Raw genomic sequence first — 16,028 nt, forward strand, 5'->3', positions numbered from 1 at the left:
GGATTTCTGGATAGGGAGTGAAACCAATTCAACGTTCGTAACACGATTTAAAGAGGTATTTTGCGTGATAAATCAGCTTCAATACCATAAGTCTGTGACATCCCACTAAACCATAAGGAGCCGTAATTTAAAAAAATGTTCTGCCCTACAGACATGGGTGGATTGAATTTATCTCCCCACCATCATGTTTGCTGGTCAGTAACGCCACCCTCCCTTCTTTTGTGATGTTAGGCTCTCTTACGTTTGTGGTAAGTATGAATACTGCTTTAATCAAAGCACATAGTTGGAATACACTGTCTCTACTAGGTCCATGTTACAAGCAAATCAGATATTTAAAAATTCTGTTTTATGGGTTAGATGTCCATATAGTATATCACACTGCTATGAAAATAACTAATGGTTTAAAGAAGTAAGGACTAATAGCAAATCAAAAGATATGAGAGGGTATAAAATTGTAGAAAAAAAGGATTTCAGGGTAAGACAAATAAAACATTGAGAAACTCACAAGACTTTGTGGCCAAATTTTGAGCTTTGTATGATCGGCCTTAGTAGATCAGCATCCATAAGATTGAGCTATCTGTCTACTTGCAGTAGAAAAAAAGGCATGACTTTTAGGAAGAATAATGTACATTTAACCTGTAGAGATTTGGGAACTGAAAGCTAGGGTTAGGAGCATAAGGTCATGATTAATAAACAATGAATAATAGGAAAGGATAAGCCATATATTCTGTGATTTGGTTATATTCATATTAGTAACTGTCGAACTTGTTATAATCTTGTTCTTTCTAGATACTAGGCAGTCCGTAATAAAGTGCCTCATTGGTGGGCGGGAGTTCAAGGAAATGTTGAAGCTCTTTGGAGTCTAGAAATAGGGTTATTAGCTTTTTGAACCTGGTAAACGTATCACAGTTACGGATAGGCATTGACAGCCTGTTCCACAATAAACTATACCATACTGTAAAAAACTTACAACGCATTTGTTTTTGGTGTTTTACGGTAAGTAGTGTATACGCGTTGTTTCTAAGTCTATAGGCTGGGTCGTGGGTCATAGTCGGGCAGGAGGTTAGAAAGAAGAGCCCATATATCGCTTTTTAGAGAAATATTAAATTGTTCTTTAGCCTACGGTGCCATAAAGGTTCTAAAGATAGATGCTTACATCTATCTGTGTAATCGAGATTCGAGTTACATCTTAGTAGTTGACGGAAGAGTCATCTCGATAGTGAAAATATATGGTTGTAGACTGTTGGTTGAAGGCTGTTCTAATGATAACTTGTTAACGACGGAGTCAAAATGATATTTGCGCGTGACTTAAAAGCTCTCGCTTTCTGACGCTCCATCACAAAATACTATGACTCTAAGAACAAAAATCAACTCAATTACTGCTGCAAAATCCATAGATCCAGAAAGGGAAGTAGCTAAAGTCTTTCAGTACAAAATTACTAGAGGGTACGCAAGAGAAACGATAATGAGATTGTTTAGACAAAAAGCTTGTCGCCCAAATAAGGAGTGCTTACAGCCTGCAGATGTTACATACTATTGAGGCTTCCTGTGGTTTACGACAGGTCTACTATAAAAGTTTGGCAAATCTATGGTTCATTCGCAAGTCGGTCACAATGACCGAATGCGTTATAAGGATCCAGGTGAGTCTGTTCAAATTTCGGTTTTTAATTCTAATACTAATGGCTGCATTCCTGATCATACATAGCCGAGAGGGCACGTGATGAACCTGAAGAGAAGTATGGCGAATTACAGAAGTTTGGATGCCCATCTGAGCCGTGGTGATTGTGGTAATTTTGTCAAGTTCTTCAACTAATCTATTTAACACATTGCATTATTCAAACAGTACCAATTTAACAATTATTACTATCATGTCTGCATGAATAGGTATGCTTAATCACATGTGACAGCGTACGCACATATCTCTCTTTCTAGCTTTAATTTTAAATTCTTAAAACTCATTTGATGAATAATACGCTTTCCAATTTTTATGTGCTTGAATCTTATTAGTTGATTCAACTCCGAATCCCCCCTGTAATTGTAGCATCTATTAGTTGACGGTCACGTACCCAGTCATATAATCAATTTTTAAGCATAACATAGCATTCATTCATCAAATTAATGAAAGCATATGTGTTTTTTAAACACTTCAGAAGGTTCAGCTATCGATGCTCTACGAAATGGTCTCCAATGTCTACGGGATTGTTTTCAACATATGAAGCAAACATTCATATCAGCAATGAAAATTTCAAGAAGTACTAGAAAATCATCATAATGAGTTGTTTTTCTTCTTTTCAATTGTATATTTTCGCCTCGATTTTGTTAGACTATTTCTAATACTGTTGCAAAAACAGAAACTGTACAAAAACAATTCAAAAGTTGAAAAAATTATAATACTAATAACGATAATGTGCTTTTTCTAGCTCAACTAACCTAAATAAATATTTCCAGAAAAAAGTCAAAACAATACTTTGAACCATGCATATGAAAAAGCACAAGAACTTCCAACAGACTACAACTTTTGTAGTTGCTAAAGTTTATTGATTGGTATGAGGAGTTCGTTTGTAAATTATGTAACTAGGTAGTTTTTGATGGGGGAGAATATGTCTTCTTTTATAGACACTTAGCTCATCCTTAATTAAGTAATCTTTGAGTCGTTTCAGTACAGTTATTCTGTTCAGAAGTCACATGCATATATGCCAAGACAGAAGTAAGAAGGACGTATCGGTAAATTTAGACCTATTTGGCACTAGAAATATATCCGCATACTATTACAATACCTTTCATTTGTGCTTCACATAGTTGATCACTCGAATTTTGAATGAACTAACTCAGTCAAACGTAAAACTACTTGGTCAACAATTTATTACATGCACCTCGTTTGTTGATATCGTGAGACTAAACATGTCATAAACAACACGGGTAACTGGTTGGCTGCGACAAACATTTGAGCTTTTCCCTAAGCAAATGCAATTTCGCTTCTTCTGGTGGTCGACTAGATTACGAAGACCTCGACATTGGAGAGGAAACACGAAATACAATGAACAGATCGGAATCAATTAGGAGATTTGTAATTCTCAGATAACCTGTCCCTTCTATCCCATACACACGAACAAACACAGATGCAGACACCTAATGTAGTAGGATCCTCTGCACCAGTAGACTTCAACATAACCAAGGCCCTCAAATGCGACACGGAGAACACCGACTCAATCACATTTGGTGGAGGAACTCTTGGAAATGTGGAGTTTTCCGTGTACCTGTGCAGTACCATCGATGAACATGGAGGATCTGGTGCAGACGCAAAAGCGAGGACCGGCAAAGTAAGGGTTGAATTCCTACAGTTAAAGAATTAAAAACAACTGTCGACCAATATCGAAGTCACAATCTTCAATACAAACATCTCGACAGTTCTGTTGAATAGAGCTGAAACGTGCAGAATTATCACAACCATCACCAAATATGTGAAAGTATTTATCACCAGTTGTCCACTCAAGATACTCAATATCTGTTGACCGTAATTCATCAGCATCAGCCTTCTGTAGGAGAGGACGAAGCTGGTTCCATCTGAAGAGGAAATCAGGAAGAGACAGTGGAAATGGGATAGGACATATATTACAGAAACGTGCATTACGAAGCAAGTTCTAACTCGGAATCTTGAAGGAAAACGGGGAAGTGAAAGGCCGAAGAACACACTGCACCGAGAATTGGAAGCAGACACAAAAAGGACAAGTAGTAACTGCAAAGGGTTTCCCTGGACAGACTGGATGGAGAGTGCTTGTGGATAGCTCATACTCCTCCACTACGGGTAACAGGCGTAAGTAAGTAAGGACTCTAAACGATGAGATGTTTCAGATAAGGTAGCCAACCTTATTCAGTATATCGGCTTTATGCAGTTGTGGATGATTTCACTGGTTACATTTGTTGCTACTTTATGGAAGGATACAGTTGCTTTTACATTATCTTCCAGAAAAATGGATAGATTATAGAGTGAAGTGCGTTTTTTATGTAAGTCGACTAACTTCTGTAGTACGTCCAGATATAATAGGCCTACTATTAAATTCTTCAATATGAACCCAAAAATGAGGAGTAATTATAAGAAATATCAAAAATAAGGCAGAATAACAGACGAAAGCTCAACAAACAAGTTGTTCTAGAAAATACGGAACGAGGCAATAATGCTAGTAGGACGTTTATCCAGGGAATATAAGGGAACTGTGATTATGAGTGCAGGCAGAAAAAAATGGACGTAAGAATACTCAGCAGATTTTATAGAGGGGGCTAAGAGTTTCCTATGAATTATACTGAAACACTGATCTGTGGAATTCATTCTCAAAGCTATATTTGCGTATTAGTCGCACTCTTTTATCATTCAGTCTCCTCGCATATTAATCACCGGTCATATAAGCTTTGTTCAAATCTACTCTAGAAATGATTACAAAGTGGGTTGGAACAGAGCTTGAGAAAATGCTATAAACACAAGAAAAATACTTCATAACTGTAGATGAATAGCAGAACCTATTTTAAAACACCCGTCTTCACTTCGTAAACCGAGATACACTTTTCTGGTAATCAGGAACTAAACTCCATGTTAGTTTCAGAGGCCAACGCCATACGTATGGGAAGTCACTGTGAGCAAACGTTAAGCATGGAATGAATCGCCTATTTCCCATAATACTGGGAATTTATCATGTTACATAAAAGCCTACGATAAATATGCCCAAAAATGAAGTCAGAGTAGAATGAGTTGTTGTGCTCTTTTGTTTAAGTTTGAGGAAGGTAGAACAACGTTTGGATATATAATTAAGAGAGACAAATATCACACACTGAACATACTGAGTGAGGATATTCCTGCGGTATCTGCTTGCCATAACGAAGTTAACATGTTTCTGGCTCAGTAGTATTGACTAAACGTCGCCCTATCAAAATCATCTACTACCTAAATCTGTCACCCATTTTAAGTTGTGATGGTTCCCAACAAAAGGAGTTTATGAACGGTATATCAATACACTAGTTTAATAATAATCTACCAAAAATCATTGATAGTAAAAAAACCCAAAGTGTCTGTCTGTGGGTAAAAACCAAGAGTAACAAAATATAGTTACGATACAAATGGTATATTATACAAACAGACAATAACGGTTACTATAGAATAAATGTTACTTGTGAGCTGCTTCGTGAGAACAACAACCACAAATAAGTTCACTCGATTAACGAAGGTTCCTCTGCAAGTAATTGCACCAACGGAGTATTGAGAAAGATTGCGTCCAATAGTATTATAATATAATAATCCGTGCCGGAATTCCAACGTGGTGTTCGGAAGGCTAAAGGGATGTTATAACACCATTATAGTCTTCAATCAAAACCGTAGTCAATAAAGCAGAAGAACAAACGGTGTAGATAGCGGTTTATATTCTTAAACCTCGCGGTAGTAAAATCGTATATTTTCATCGAAACAATTATCATTGTTATTAACAAGTAATACAGAAAAACAACAGATATTGAATAAAAATGTGGTTACATATAGTGTGACAAACTACAGAGAAAATGCGGTTTTTATTTTGTCTTTACCAAAAATCATTGAATATACGTCACCATATAACTCCCCCCTTAGAGCATGCGTCGGTGGAAGTATGCCCGACGTAAAACCTTATATGCTTTAGAGGGAAAAGAAAATTACACAACGAAAAGATTAAACAAATGTTATAAAGAAAATTCATAGGTGTGTACATATTTACGAACAAAATGTTTCTCTTGTAGTAAAGAGAAAAAAATTGTGTATCTTGTTTTTTATGTATATAAAAGGTTTAACAACAATAACGGAGTGTATAATAACAATAATAATAATAGTTTCATTAATAATAACGGTAATTAAACTAATGATTTATCGAAAAATGTAAGTACATGTATAAATCGTGTAGACAATTAGTGATAAACTGAACGAGTCCAACAAAGTTGAATATCGTTACACCCTTAACAATACACCTCATACGAAACGCATACACATGTAGAGAAAAACATAACGAATTTATCAATATTGATAGTACACACGAAATGTTTTTTTAGAAAAAAGTTGCTCGCAAAAGAAATGTTATTAGTAACTCTGCTAATATGGATATTTAACCACATTACAGAAAATGACAAAATAAAGATTAAGTAATGAATTCAACATAACGTTTGGGAAAATGTACGTGTCTTCCTGAACGAGTTGTTTTCGTAGAAGTTAAGGTGGCGGAACTAGGAGCTAAATTTGTGGGAGCTGTAACTTTAGAATCGTCTGTTTTATGAAGTGTTGATTTCGTAGAACTAGGTGGAGAATTATTTGAAAACACAGGAAACTGCGTTGTGCAACTGCTGCTGTCTTTAGACGGCTTTCGGCTGTCATGTGTTTCGGACTCTACAAAAGCAGGTTTTATCCAGTCAATCGTAACTGTTTCTTTTTTCCCGTTTTTATTGATTGTAAAATATTTTGTTTGCCTCTCAACTACTTCATACGGTCCTTCATAAGGGTGTTGTAGAGGACATCTTACGGAGTCAACACGAACAAATACAAATTTACACGTATCTAGATGCTTGATAACTTGCTCTTTTAAAACAACAGGCTTAATGTTACTCATATGACTCATTGGTCTTTCGCAAAAGGAAGTGGGATCCGTACATACGGGTTTGCCATTATGCGTCCCTAGTTGACCCGGTAAGGTTAAATTAGTTCCATAGACGAGCTGTGCAGGAGTACATTGGAGGTCTTCTTTAATTGTGGAACGTATGCTTAGTAAAATAAGAGGTAGAGATTCACTCCATCTAGAAACATCAGGTTGTACCATCAATGAGCTTTTTAGTTGTCTGTGGAATCGTTCCACTAGTCCATTCGTTGCTGGATGGTATGCTGTTGTAGTGATGTGGTGGATTCCTAAAATGCGGGAAAATTCATTGAAGAGGTGAGATTGGAACTGTGAACCTCTGTCAAAAGTAACTGTAGAAGGTACACCAAAATTAGCGATCCATCTGTCGAGGAATACAGCAGCAACATTTTCCGCGGAGATATCTTTCATTAGGCATGCAATTGGCCATCTAGTGAAACGGTCCACTGCAGTAAAAATGTAAGTGAATCCGTTAGATGGAGGCAGAGGACCAACTAAATCAACATGAACGTGTTGAAAACGATGACCGGGTAGACTAAATGTTGACGGTGTTGTAATCGTATGTCTATGTATTTTACACAAGTCCTGGTCCATTGTTTTATATTCGCATTCATCTTTGGCCAAACAAATATTTCGGCAATCAGTTTCACAGTAGCACGAATCCCTGGATGCGATAGTGAGTGAAGACAATCAAAAACTCTTTTTCTGTACACTATTGGCACAAAAGGTCTGTGCGTTCCAGCAGAAGTATCACAAATGATAGTAGAGTCAGAATGCGGTATAGAGACACTTTTTAAGGACAGGCTCGAACTTTGTTTACAAGCATCAAGGTCAGAATCATCTATCTGCAAACGTGCCATGTCTAATAAATCGATTCCTTTGGTGAAGGAAATTGCATCGACGTTGAAACGTGACAAAGTATCCGCGACAACATTTGAATCACCTTTTATAAACTGTATGTTGGTCGAAAACTGGGAAATATAATCCAATTGTCGCATTTCTCTAGGGGAATAACGGTCACTTTTCGCTCTAAAGGCATAGGTTAAAGGTTTGTGATCAGTGAGTATCACAAAGTCTCTGCCTTGCAGTAAGTGGTTAAAACGTTTAACAGCTAGATAAATAGCCAATAGTTCTCTACCAAAAGTGCTATATCGAGTTTGGGTTGGTTCTAGCTTCTTTGAAAAGAAGGCAAGTGGTTTGACCTCGTTATTCACTCGCTGTTGTAGTACCGCACCTACTGCTGCCTGGGATGCGTCTGTACACAGGATTAGTGTTGCTTCCGGATCAGGGCTTAAGTAGGTCAGCATGGTAGTAGAAGCGATTGCTGTTTTAGCTGCAGAAAAGGCATCTTCGCTTGGCAGGTAATGTGAACTTTTTGACTTTACCTTTTAAAACCTCCCTCAAAGTAGGTGTCATTACCAAGGTTTGATTTGATAATTTCGAATAAATTGAGCATTCGGTTGATTGTTATAAATAAAAACAATATATTTGTAATATCCCAATGAATAGAAAATTGGATTTTCTGACGTTTCGTGACTTAGTGTAAGTCACTTCTTCAGAGAATAAATAACCAAATTAAAATTAATCCAAGTTTAAATAGTACAACGGAACAATGCAATAATAATATTGGATCAATCAAAAACAGGTCTGAACAAGTTGATGTCTTGTCATTTCTGTCAGGGTGATTCATAAGTGATAAGTATGTAAATTTGTGTGTGTATGTATATGTGCATTGTTTAAGAATGAAAACTTGTGTGACCTTTATGGTAAAAAAGGATAGAGTTTAAATTTGTAATATGATAGTGTGAACTTGTGAATACGATCAGACTGAATGGTTAGGATAGATGGTTCAAGTAGGATGTATGGTAAGACCTTCCTTTCTATTGAGAGAAGTAGGATTAAGCATTATATGGAACGCCTCAGCTACCCTCCTTTCTTTGTAGTTGGAAAAGCCTTTTTGCAATATTATATTTTTAAAATCGATTTGGTGGTTGTTGAAAATGGCATGAACTGCTATTGCCGATTTAATTTGAAGTTGGTTCAATTCTACAGGATTGTTAGGAGGTTTCTTTGTGTACCTAATATGTTCTTTGGCTCTAGTCACGATTTCGCGGGATGACTCTCCAATATAATAGGCATCACAATCGATACAACCTAATTTGTAGACGCAGTTCATATTACAAATTTAAACTCTATCCTGTCTTACCATAAAGGTCACACAAGTTTTCATTCTTAAACAATGCACATATACATACACACACAAATTTACATACTTATCACTTATGAATCACCCTGACAGAAATGACAAGACATCAACTTGTTCAGACCTGTTTTTGATTGATCCAATATTATTATTGCATTGTTCCGTTGTACTATTTAAACTTGGATTAATTTTAATTTGGTTATTTATTCTCTGAAGAAGTGACTTACACTAAGTCACGAAACGTCAGAAAATCCAATTTTCTATTCATTGGGATATTACAAATATATTATTTTTATTTATACCTCCGTCAAAGGTTGTAGAATGGCTGAGCAATGTGGAATAAAGCGACGATAAAAATTGATCATCCCCAAGAAACGTCGAAGTTTATTCCATGAGTCTGGTTCTGGAAAATTCTTGATGGCTTCTACTTTTGTATCCAAAGGTTTAATTCCGCGTTTGTCGATCAAGTGACCTAAAAACTCTAAACTCTCAACTCAAAAAATACATTTGGATGGGTTAATCACTATGCCGTATTTCTGAAATCGTTCGAAAAATTGATGTAAGTGATCAGCGTGTTCATGCAGCGAACTGCTAGCTAATAATACATCATCAATATACATTAAAACAAAATCTAGGCCTTTAGTGACCTCATCCATAAATCGTTGAAATGTTTGTGCGGTGTTCTTTAATCCAAATGGCATTCTTAGGAATTCAAACAAACCAAATGAAGTAATGATGGCTGTTTTTGCTATGTCCTCGGATGCTACTGGGATCTGGTGATACGCTCGCATAAGATCGATTTTAGAAAAAATTTGCTTGCCATGTAAAGTGAGCGAAAAATCATGTAAATGAGGGATTGGGTAACGATCCGGTAATGTTAGGTTATTCAATGATCTATAATCACCACAAGGTCGCCAATCTTGGTCTCGCTTGGGCACCATGTGGAGTGGGGATGCCCAGGGGCTACTTGACGGACGTATTCGCTGCATCATATGATCAAACTCAGCTTCTGCAACATTCAGTTTGTCCGGTGGTAATCGTCGTGGACGTGCCGAAGTTGGTTGGCCTTTTGTGATGATCCGGTGTACTACAGAATGTTGGACCATGTTTTCACTGTAGTCTGGTTTCGTTATTTTGGGAAATTTAGATAGAATGGTGGCGAATATGTCGTTTCCTGGGATGTCAATTTTAATACTATGTATGTGGTAGTCCGACTGAATTCCGTGGGCTTAAAGGTTCGTGCAGGAATCGATAAGTTTTCTTCCTTTAACGTCAACTAGTAAGTTGTAGAAGCTTAGAAAATCTGCACCCAATATAGAGTGGCGGACATCAGCAATAATGAACACTCAGGTTAAATGACGTCTAATTTCCAAGTCTAATGTCAGAGATTGTTCGCCAAATGTCTTTATTTCGGTTTTATTAGCTGCTCTTAGAGTATATTTTCCACTCTTAGCAATGAGTTTGTTGGCTAAGGTAAATGGGATGACACTGACTTCAGCTCCAGTATCTACTAAGAATTTGTACCCTGAAGTTTTATCAAGAACATGGAAAAGACGAGTAGGCACATGGCCAGAAACATTTGTCGCTACCATGGTTTGGTTGACTCGTTTTGGTAAGGAAAATGGCTTGAAAAATTTACAAGACGTAACACATTTCCTAGCTTTGTCACCATATTTTCTATGGTACCAACACATGTTGTCGTCGTTTTTATTTCCCTTTGAGTTATCTCAATTCTTACTCCCCCGAGAACTGGAGCGAGGTCTTGTAGATGTGAAATTGGAGATTAATAATTGTAATGTGTCTAGTTTATTTTCAAGACTGGCAACCGTTTGTTCGTGATGTGCTCGTAGTTCGCCTAACTCAGCAGTTAACGATGCTATGGTAGGAGTTTTCTTGTCGTTCGAAGTTTCTGATTTTGTCTGTACGTAAGGTGTAGTACAGGGTGTAATTTCTAGAATTTTATCGGCTATGCTAGCAAGACTTTCTAAATCTAATGGTTGGCTAGAAGCGCAAAGAATTTGCCTAACTACTGTTGGCAAACGTTGTAGCAAAATCTCCTTGAGGAAAGCATCATCAAATTTATACGGGCCAGCCAATTGTCTCATGTGGCGTAATAATTGAGACGGTGATTTGTCGCCTAGCTCACATTCGTGCAGTAATTGTTGTAATCTCTTTTCATCCGATAATGAGGTACGTTGAATAATTGCCTGCCTCAATTGATCATATGGATTAGATGCAGGAATATTATCTATCAAATCTGATACCTCAGATGCTACTTTGGTAGGCATTAGTCCAAGCACGAAGGAGTATTTTGATGTTTGTGAGCGTATATTACGAAGCTGGAACTGTACTTCCACTTGGGCAAACCAAATGCGTGGGTTCATCGACTGAATGGGGGCACATTTATCAGGATCAGAGCGTGCAGCTCTGTTGAAAAGTTATCCTGGCTCGTGCCTTCGGTTTCGGAAGTGTACATTACAAATATACAAAACACAATTACTACCAAAAGGAAAATAACACCGTAGCGTCTGAGAGTGAACACAAAATTAGTTTCGAAAAAAAATTTACGGGCTCACCAGATTTGTGGTGGTTCCCAACAAAAGGAGTTTATGAACGGTATATCAATACACTAGTTTAATAATAATCTACCAAAAATCATTGATAGTAAAAAAACCCAAAGTGTCTGTCTGTGGGTAAAAACCAAGAGTAACAAAATATAGTTACGATACAAATGGTATATTATACAAACAGACAATAACGGTTACTATAGAATAAATGTTACTTGTGAGCTGCTTCGTGAGAACAACAACCACAAATAAGTTCACTCGATTAACGAAGGTTCCTCTGCAAGTAATTGCACCAACGGAGTATTGAGAAAGATTGCGTCCAATAGTATTATAATATAATAATCCGTGCCGGAATTCCAACGTGGTGTTCGGAAGGCTAAAGGGATGTTATAACACCATTATAGTCTTCAATCAAAACCGTAGTCAATAAAGCAGAAGAACAAACGGTGTAGATAGCGGTTTATATTCTTAAACCTCGCGGTAGTAAAATCGTATATTTTCATCGAAACAATTATCATTGTTATTAACAAGTAATACAGAAAAACAACAGATATTGAATAAAAATGTGGTTACATATAGTGTGACAAACTACAGAGAAAATGCGGTTTTTATTTTGTCTTTACCAAAAATCATTGAATATACGTCACCATGAGGTCATAGACCGACTATAGGGAATCTTTAGCTAACACTATCCTTGGTTCTCCTTTTCGATGGAGTTTCGCACTTTGAGCTGTATGGTTTAGTCGTAGAGCTTCCATCGTTCTTCTGAACGACATCATCAGCACAAACTTCAGTAAGAAATCTCCTTTTTGTTTCTCTCAAATGCTGTAAGAGTGCTACTATCACTTTTCTTGTATGACAACGGTCTTCATTTGAAATATATCTGTGAATTACTAGTATTATTCCCAAAAGTCTTATGGGTACATAGGTTTTGCGAAGAAACCATTTCGGGTTTCTTCAAAAATGCAATAACACAACTTTCAATAATGTTAGCATTAGATCTGCCATAATAGAATAATAATAAATCAGTTCCTGTTTGAGTTGACTTTAAAGAGGGCAAGGGAGAAAATAAGGGAATAGAAATAAAGGAGACGCGAAATACGTAAATAGTTTATTAAGCGCGTTTGTGAACACAGAACAAAAATAAGCGACTATGTATCTGCAAATGAGTAACATAAGTAAACTAAAGCAAAACAAGTAAGAAAAATAACTTATTATTGCAGTAAGATATGACGTTATAATAAGTGTTTGTGCAGTCAAAGACTGAGGTGTTGCTATGAAAGTCTCAATTAAGTGCAAAGGATGACCAAATATCAATATGTATGAGTACTGCATACCTAGTGAAGAACAAATGAAACTAAGAAGTAAATTTAAGTGTAAAACAAGTTATTGTCCTTATTACAAACTTCGGAATCTTGTGAATAATATTTATTTAGAAGGAAAAGGAAGAGAGAAAGGAAATAAAAACCTGGTGAATGGTCATTTGTTTATTCTCTGAAGAATTGGCTCACACTATGTCACGAAACGTCAGAAAATCAGATTTTTCTACCTAGTGAATGTGTTCAAGCATGACAATTAGAGTGTAATGAATATCGTCCTCTAGAGCAAATCATTAATTTTGTTAGATTTTAATGCACTCGGATGAATACATGTATAGTTATATTCTTAGCAAATAAACGGATATTCAATAGGTTGTTTTACTATCCTAACAGAATATATTTTAATTGAGTAGATTCCAGTAAAATATGCAGAAGCTGTCGTTACGTCAAAAAGCGAGATTCAGATTAATAGCTAACCTACCATTGGCGAAAGAGTGATGAACAGAGTTATATGATAATGGAAATTAGGGGATGTTCTCTACGTATACTTCAGCAAAGTGTTTAACAAGGTACCATATGGTAAACTACATAGAGTCAACAATTATTGTAACTTGTCATTCGAAGTAGTGGTGTACACACTACCGAATGACTCATTCAAGTGAACACTAGACGCTCCGCATGCATGACTTCGCTATGTAGTCCATCGGAAGAATGTTGAACAATGTTGACATTCTTCCTAGGTAAACCACTGTGTCGAAGACTGCTCCATAAGATCCTCTTGTCCACACTGTCGTATGCTTTCTCATGGTCGTGAAAGTTAGAGTTTAGTAATGAGTTGCATTCAATTGATTGTTTAACGATCATCCGTTGTATCACGATTTGGTCTGAGCGGGACTATTCCTTGCAGATTACGGTTTTGTAGCATCCATTGATTTTTCGGCATATGTGGTTTCGGACATACTAGACATCAAAAAGATATTCTTGTTGATGGACCACCCTAATTATCGTATTTTGTTTTACATTTTGCGGCTAAGTAAAGTTTTTGTATTGTTTTAGAATTCTACCCACGGCTAGTAATAGTAATGCACCAAGTAGTTCGAATGAGACTCCTATTGGCTAAGGGATTTTTTAGCAGCGAGAGAGCACTTTTACATATCCTTAAGGGATTGCAGCAGGTAACTGATGTATGAATGTCTTAAGTGAATATAATGTTTATCCATCACATCCATCTACACAGTAAAAGAAACCAAAGCGAAGTTTGGAAGCTTTAGTTTGTTTTCTTATAATAAATGTTTGACGCAATTAGAAAACGATCCGTTGAGTAGGAGGTTGTCTGTTGAATGTGGCATTTACAATTAGTTTCTATTACAAACATAATTCTCTAGCCATCAGATATCATCGCGGTTGATACAGAAAGAAGATTCCAGCACCTTGAGGAACACAAATGCTTACTTTACAGAGCATCAGTCAACCCAATTATATGACCGTAGTTTATAGTAACTTTGAACTGACCTTACGTATCATGTAAAAATTGTGCAAAATAAATCGGTCACTAAACGTAAACTGCTTTTCTTCGTGTTTGCAGCAGTACGGAAATGTATACTATTTAGGCTGGCTAGTCTAGGTACTTAAAACAGTTCCACCTGAAGCCATCTTGCGTTTCACGTTTTAAGTGTGCGTTTCGACCATTTTGTAGTCAATGGTATACTCGCTAAACTAAACCTTAGAATATAGTCACTAGTGTATCAAGTTACCTTTTATATCAAGCTGTCTCTGAGTCCTGTGGATAATATAATGGGTCCTTCGTAATCACTTTATTTACAGTAGCACTTATTTGCAATGTCCCAACATTTGAATTAGATAAGTAGTCCATGATCCACATAACACTTCACATAAATCTCTTTACCACCTGGATATTGCCAGTGCTTAAGACAAACCAAACGTCTTCATAACCTTTTACATTGAGCACTAGTGCCCTTATGTCGACATATATAGTTGTTATTACTGCATGTTAATGAATTTTATATACTGCGCTAACTAAAGAGACCCCTTAAAAGGCTGCATTATTCCTGTCATTTAAGCTTTATTTTCATAAGTCGTGTCTCCAATTCTGAATTTTATCGTCAAAATATCACATGCCCCACATCAAATTACACGTTAACCCCGCTTTCACACTATTTTTACGTCATTTGAACCCGACAGTTAGTTGAACTACTCCTGACATTCTTGACCAAACCTTATTTCCGTATGCATTCGGATACCGCAATAGTTATCTAAGTGGACGTTCAAAACATTTGACAGCTTAGGGATTAACACAGTTACTGCATTAGTATATTGTCATGCTTCATTAAAGTGTCGATTTACTTATAACGTAGTTGTAGTTAGTGTCATTAGATCATTAAAGGCTACCTAGCGGTGTTCGAATTAACCTGTTCCACTGTAAGAAAACAGAATGACTTCCCTTGATATATCGAGCTTTCCGGTCAAAAGGGTTGATGTGGGGTATGTGGGACCAGTGAAATGTCACTGAGCTCTAGCCAAATCATCCTGCGATTGGGTCACTGAATATCGGACAGACCATCGATCCCTGTCAAAGTCAAGGACAACCAACGCGCATCAGTTAATCGTACGCCATGAAATGGCCTATGCGGTGGTGGTCACACTTTCGCTTGTACCTACTTTAAATAATATATTTCTGTAATAACGTCCTTTGTGTTGTACAGTCGTCAAAGCATTCATAGTACCTTGGTACGACGAAAGGGTATTCCACATCAGGTGTCGACTGCGAGGTGTGACTTCGACGTTAGCTGTTGTCACATCATTCCCGTCTAGCTCGAGTAGGCTCCGAGTCATTCGACAGAAATCATCAATGTTGATGATCTACAGGTACATCATTTCACAGAATCCCTTGATCTAGCATGAGAGAATTAGACACTACTGCAACTGAATCAGATATATATCGACATTGGTACCTAGAACCATCAGCAACTGCATTAAAATAAAAATAAAAATCGACAAACGGGCAACCAAACAAGAGGCCATTGAAAAGTTTCTCATGTGAGGCATTTAAAACCATCACACAACGGAACGCAAGCTAACTAGTAGAATTGAATTAACGCAATTGACAATCATATGCTCATTTATATATCATGTTCTGCAAGAAGTATACAGTTATGCGAATCTAATATATCTATATTAAACACCATAAAAACATTAATTACAATGATATCTATGTATTGACGGTTGTAGCCTTCACATGTGTCCATTTCTAAACTCGACCTTCCTCAGCTTGTCCCCGAGC

The sequence above is a fragment of the Schistosoma haematobium genome, chromosome 2 (genome assembly GCF_000699445.3).
Source record: "Schistosoma haematobium chromosome 2, whole genome shotgun sequence".
Taxonomy (NCBI): Eukaryota; Metazoa; Platyhelminthes; class Trematoda; order Strigeidida; family Schistosomatidae; genus Schistosoma; species Schistosoma haematobium.